Source organism: Cryptomeria japonica, chromosome 8 (genome assembly GCF_030272615.1).
Source record: "Cryptomeria japonica chromosome 8, Sugi_1.0, whole genome shotgun sequence".
NCBI classification, from domain to species: Eukaryota; Viridiplantae; Streptophyta; class Pinopsida; order Cupressales; family Cupressaceae; genus Cryptomeria; species Cryptomeria japonica.
The window spans coordinates 612,294,330-612,301,381 of NC_081412.1; positions in this window are offsets into that span (position 1 = coordinate 612,294,330).

A 7,052-nucleotide genomic window follows, 5' to 3' on the forward strand; every position below is an offset into this window, starting at 1 on the left:
TTCTTGTAGTTTTGCATTTTCATGATGGACTAACAAGTTGCAGGTTATCGTTTGAGGTGAAAAATTAAGTCAATACAGGAAGATTTGCTAATAGATCAAGATCTATGGGATGATGTTCATGCAAATGTCCAAAGGCCCTTGGATCCCACCGCAGCAGCTCAGTATGATGTTATGGAACTAAAAGCCAAGGGTCTCATCAAAATGTGCTTGGCAGACTTTGTTCCGATTAATGTCCATGAAGAAAACATTTCAAAGAAGCTATGGGCTAAGCTTGGTAAATTGTATGAAGCGAAATCTTTATTAAAACAATTTTTATTGAGGAAGAAATTATATTCCTTGAATATGGAAGAGGGAGGACGAGTTGTAGACCACCTAGAAGAATTCAATATGTTGGTGGCTCAATTAGTACCTATCGATGTTAAGATGAACGAAGAGGAGAAATGTCAAATCTCTCTTTATTCTTTGCCTGATTCATGGGATTCTCTTGTTATGGCTATTGATAGTAGGGTATGTGCAAAAGAAGGTGGTCAAAAAAGTGGACACCACCCAAAAAAAACATGGAAAATAGGCAATGCGTACGTGGTTTAAAATTTCAAATTGCCACATACGTGCTTAGCTTTGATCTTCCCAAGCCTAGAAAAGGTAGTGTGTATGCGTTGCTTTTAGGAAAATGAGCACGTACATGCTACACCTAGAAAAATTAGCGCATACGTGCTGCTTATAGGAAAATGAGCACGTACGCACTAATAATCCAAATAAAACCATGTATGCAGTGCCTGGTAAAAAAAGTTAAAAAAAAAAAACTGGGTCTCATTTACCCGTAAAGCGCATTTTTTACTTCGTTTTTTCCCCATTTTCTAACCTAAACTGCGAACGGGGTGCTAAATTTGTCCTCCAGGCTATGGATCAAGGTTAGTTTTGGTTTATTTTTGTCTTTCTTTCTGGTTTATGCATTTTGTTTTACATTTTGAATTTAATTTCATTAATTTTGATTAGGTTTTTTCATTTTTTGTTTCAAAACCCAGATTCTTCTAATCCAAAACAAGAACAACCAAATGTAGCTCCTGAAAACCCACAAGAACAACCAAATGCACCTCTTGAAAACACATAAGAACAACCCCCAATTCCTCCTTTTGACCACACAGTCGAAACATAGGAAGAATTAATTAATAAGTTAGGACAAAATACGTCTAAAATCAATAGACTGATTGTAAAATTGAAAACTTCTGAACTTGACCATCATCAACCCCTTGCCACTAGCCTAGAAACATTAGCTAGTGGTGCCATAGCTATTTCCACAGAAATTACCAAATGGGGAATCTTTAGGGATAGGTGTTGTCAATTCTATGCCAATGGGCTATCATACGACGGAGTAAAAAACAAATTTATTTCTAAACAACAAATATGTGCCCTTTTTGTTGATCGCAAAACTGGTCAGCCATTACCTCTTAATGCAAAGAGGTTTCCCATACATTGGTGTACCAATGTGCAGATGAAGAATATTTTTTAGCAAAGGTGGTGGATGGTCTTTGATGATCCACCTTGTAATAATTATGAGGTGCCATTATATTTTTTGAGAAAAATATATTGTGAGTTTGTGCTCAATGTGCGGCCAAACTATTTTGACATGAGAGAGTTTCATGGTAGAGGTGGTGGCTCTATGCAAGATAGACCTAGAGCTCATAGGCGATTAGCCATGGAGAGTCGCCGCCCCCTAGCACCCAAACCCAAGGTGCATCAGGCTATCCCATTAGAGCTGAAAGAGTCGATGGAGCTACAGACTCTTTAGACGGCCACATCATTGACTGGTGCCATCATCCAACATGGGACATCATTAGCACACCCTATTGTATTGGATGACGAGCTGTTAGAGGGTGATAGAGAGCCCATCGAGCATATGTGTGTCAGTTTCTCGGGGATATGCTTGGGGATAAATGATGCAACCGATGTAGATGGATACTCATATCATCTGTGCATGATTTGCGGTTGTAGATGTCAGGCTCACATAGTTGAGGATGTCACACTGACAAATGAGTTGATGGACATGGTGTTTGCCCATGAGCCACAGACACAAGTGTGTTGATTTGAATTCATAACATTTTATTTATCAGTCACTTTAAATTTGTAATTACATAAATGAATTTTCATTTATACATTGATTTAAATTGAGACAAAAAATATGCATTTCAAGATGCAGCAGCGGTATCCCATACGCCTCCCCCAGTTACCATAGCTGCAACTTCGATGCCTGAGGTATAAATTTTGTAACATGTTAAAATAGAATAGTACACTTTGAATTCAAAAAAATACAAGATATACTAACTATCTTTAATGCTTGGTCCAATTTTTGGTTTGCAGGTGTTGACAGGGGATGAAATGTCCCAGATTGATGACATCATGCTCTCAGCGATCGATTTTGGCCTACAAGGCTATACAGTATCATATTTTGTACAACTCTTTTTATGTATTATTTTGATGGAATATGCAAGTCATTTCATTTTAGATTTTTAAAATTATGTTTAATTTATTATCTGTACTAATATCTCATGTTAATTTTGTGTTTTTTGGGTACCTCATCCGCGTCTAGGGCTCGTCCAAAGAAAAAGAATTCATCAAAGATGCCAAAATGTGTGAAGAAGGTAATTGAACACATTTTTAGTTGTACAATTGTTTGAAAATGTTGAAATCAAGTATTAGTTGGGGTTTGTAGATTGAATAGTATTTTCTGTCTGTTTTACATGTACAGTGGCCATTGAGCTTTATGGATATGTTGAATGCACTTGATTCACTCACGGATCAAGAGAGGGAGGAGGTATGTATCTCTACTTTATTTTCTTGATTTCATGATTATATGCACTTGTACATGTGAACTTGTGATATATTATAATCTTATAATTTTTTCATACAGGAAATATCCATACCTATTTCATCAATGGAGAACCCTCCTCCTTGCACTGGAGAAGCATCTCAGGATCCGGTACACTTTTGTTTGATATGTAAAATTAATTGTTTTCAACCTTCAATACTTATCATTATATTAATTGTATTTAATCTTTGTACATTTTTTGTATAGGTAATAGCGTTAGTTTCTACATCGATGGTGAGCCATCCTTAGTACATTGGAGAAGCATCTCAGGCACAGGTACATCATTGTTCTCTATATTATAGCTTTTAAGTGTTTTTGATATATTCTTTGTTAGTACATTGTATTAATTGTACATTTAATCTACAATAGACTCCTTCACGGTACGGCCATAACGTGGATCAATTTAAGTATGTCTTCAAGAAAACTCCTAAGAGTGACAAGGAGAGGAGAGCGAAGACATTAGCTCCTAGATCAACTGACAAGGTAATCTATATTTCAATTGCAAAGGAATTAAAGTTAAATGCATAGTTATGATGTTAATTGTGAACTATTTTCTACAAAAGAATTCTAACTTGGCTTTTGAATTGTGGTTTTGCAGCCATCTACAAAGTCGCGTACTGCACCGAAGAGGCTTGATTTTGATGATCCACCACAAGTTTAGGATCATACAGTGTTAGTTTTGGTCATAGAATGACCAATACATGTAGACATATTCTATATTTTTATTGTATATCAATTTGGACATGGCATATGCCACATTTTTGTAATACTTGTATTGACTTGGTAGACATGACTTTATATATATATATAAATATCGATATTTGATCCAATAAATGTGTAATGAGTTCATTATTTTGTATTTGTTGTATTTTGTGGTTGTCCTTTTATAAATTTAAAAGAATATTTGCATATGTAATCAACAATATGAATATAAACAACAAAAATATATGATAAAAAGAATTGCAATCGTGGAATATGATTTGATAAAATTTCTAAAATGTTGAATTAACCCTACAAAACTCCTTGTATTCAGTTTATTATTGTGTATTTTTTGTATTTGGTGGCTGCCCTTTTATAAATTTAAATAAATATTTGGATATGTAATTAACAATATGAATATAAACAACAAAAATCGATAATATGAATATAAACAACAATGTGTTTGGTGCGAGAGCACCCACACGCTCAGAATGGTCAAATTTTGTTCCTCGTATACATCAACTGACATCTCGAGCACGTCTGGGTGGGCAAGTTTACGCTAGGCATGGCCCTATTGCGCATCCCAAAGCACCAGAACGTCGAGAGTCATACCCTACCGGTGCGATCTCTCAAGTGCCCTGAGTCCAAAAAATTGTCAAAATTTGACAGATTGTTTCTTCCAATGCACGACACATATAGTGATCTGTTTGATCTCGTGGGGTCACATGAGGCTCCTCTACAATGGCCTATCTTAGTTTTTGATGACTAACAGCCATTTTCAATTAGTAGCATTTTTTTGCCTACTCAAAAAACCATCAGTTGCTTGTAGGAAAAGTTGCAAGATTGGCTAGAATTTATTTTGTTCCTCGTGTGCACAAACCGACGTCGTGAGCACATCCGAGTGGGTATTTTTACACTAGGCATGGCCCTGTCATGCATCCCAAAGCACCAGAACATCGAGAGTCATACCCTACCGGTGCGATCTCTCAAGTGCCCTAAGTCTAAAAAATTGTCAAAATTTGACGGATTGTTTCTTCCAATCCACGACACATACGGTTGATCTATTTGATCCCATGGGGTCATATGAGGCTCCTCTACAATTTCCTATCTCATTTTTCAATGACTTGGAGCCATTTTCAATTAGTAGCATTTTTTGCTTGTTCAAAAAATCGTCAGTTGCTTACAAGGAAACGTTGCAAGATTGGCTAGAATTGATTTTGTTCGGGTAGGTTTATGCTAGGCATGGCCCTGTTGTGCATCCCAAAGCACCAGAACATCGAGAGTCATACCCTAACGGTGCGATATCTCAAGTGCCCTGAGTCTAAAAAATTGTCAAAATTTGACGGACTGTTTCTTCCAATCCACGACACATACGGTCGATCTATTTGATCCCATGCGGTTGCATGAGGCTCCTCTACAATGTCCTATCTCAGTTTTTGACAACTTGGAGCCATTTTCAATTAGTAGCATTTTTTGCCTGCTCAAAAAATCGTGAGTTGCTTACAAGGAAAAGTTGCAAGATTGGCTAGAATTGATTTTGTTCCTCGTGTGAACAAACTGATGTTGCGAGCACATCCAGGTGGGTAGGTTTATGCTAGGCATGGCCCTGTTGTGCATCCCAAAGCACTAGAACATCGAGAGTCATACCTTACCGATGCAATGTAGAAGTTGCTTGACAACTTTTTTGACAATTTTTTTGACAACAATGACAATTTTTGCTCAAATTGTATCTAGTCTCAATATAGGACCCCTATGACCCAATAATGAATCAAATAATTATCCATGATTATACAAGAATCAAGAATGCTCATGATTGACCAGGGACACATCACATATACTCAAAACATAGTCACAAAACATTAACACACAAAATAGTCACAAAACATTGTCACATATTATTCAAAAATTTGTCTCTAAATATGGTCAAATCAGCTCTTGGCTATTTGATTATACAAAAAATTGTCTTACAAATAATCTCATGGGCTTTTATACAAAATTTGGCATTACAATATATGCGATTCAGCTCATCGCCATTTTAATATACAAATCATCTCATGGGCTTTTATACAAAATTTGGCATTACAATATGTGTGATTCAGCTCATCACCATTTTAATATACAAAATTTGGGATATACATATGTACAAATCAGCTCATTGCCAATTAAATATACAAAATTATGCCCCTAAACATGTAAAAATCAGCTCATGGGCATTTATATGTACAAAAAATGAATATAGAACAATTTGTCGATGATTTATACAAAATTCTCAAAATCATTCTACTCTAAACCGTAGAATCAATCAAGTGAGCCTTCAGGATCGGCTCTAACCCATATTGTGTCAAGTATTGCCTCATGGTCAAATTCACAAACTTTCCATAAAATCTTGTTATGAGGTCTACCACGATACTTCATCAAATGAATATATGTTGCAACAACAAGGTTAGAGAAATGAAGAATATGTCTGTGTGTTTCAATGTCCTTGAACAACCAAACATCATAATTCTTGATATGGTATCTCTGAAGCCATGTTCTTGTCACGACAACAAACCCTATTGGGTACTCAATACCCTCTCCATCAATGATTATGGTTGTCAATTTTCTTTTAGGCTCAAAACAATGACACAAATAGTAATTTGTTCCTTCTTCATTGTTCTCTTTTGTAAGAACTGCATACACATGACCTGCATTTTATAAAATGTTAATTAATACCAAAAAATAAAGTATGGTGTACAACAATATGAACCAAAAGGAATACTTGCAAAAACATTAACTCAAAAAATCACCTGAATCCACTACGTCGGATACATGGTCAAAATCCACTGATGTCTCCATCTGGCTCAATTATAGTGCTTTGGGAATTTGATATGAATCAATGGGAACCAACGGTCTACAAGACCATTTGTGAACCCACTCTTCTGATTCACATTCTTCCCACAAACAATACATGAATGAAGAGCATAAACATACCATGTGTCTCGTATAAATTACCAGTGAACTTGAATTTGAACTCATAAATGAGTGCATATCACTCGATCCTGCAACTGTATAACAATCTAGATAGTTTTCAATGTTAGATTCAGTAATCAACCAAAAATATCTATGAACCAATGATGTACCTGGATTACGTGGACCCATCATAGACTTACACCATTGCACAATTGTTTCTGCATCTACCAACTCAGCACCACCTTCGTACTTCAATTCTTACCTAGCTAGGGATCTTTTTGCACATGCTCCTGCACCATCATGCTCTCCCTTACCATGTCCAACCTTAGTGAAATTCCAAAAATGTTGTACATCACTTGTCACATGCATTCTTGTCAGCCAATAAAACATCCTTGTATTCTTGAATTGTGCAGTGCAATTATCTGACCATATTAAGTGTCAATTGTATCGTATGTTCCTTTCCCTTAAACTATCATAGAAAACTTTAAAGCATCCTTGTACAAACTCCGATGAATGAGTACGATCATCACTTATGTAG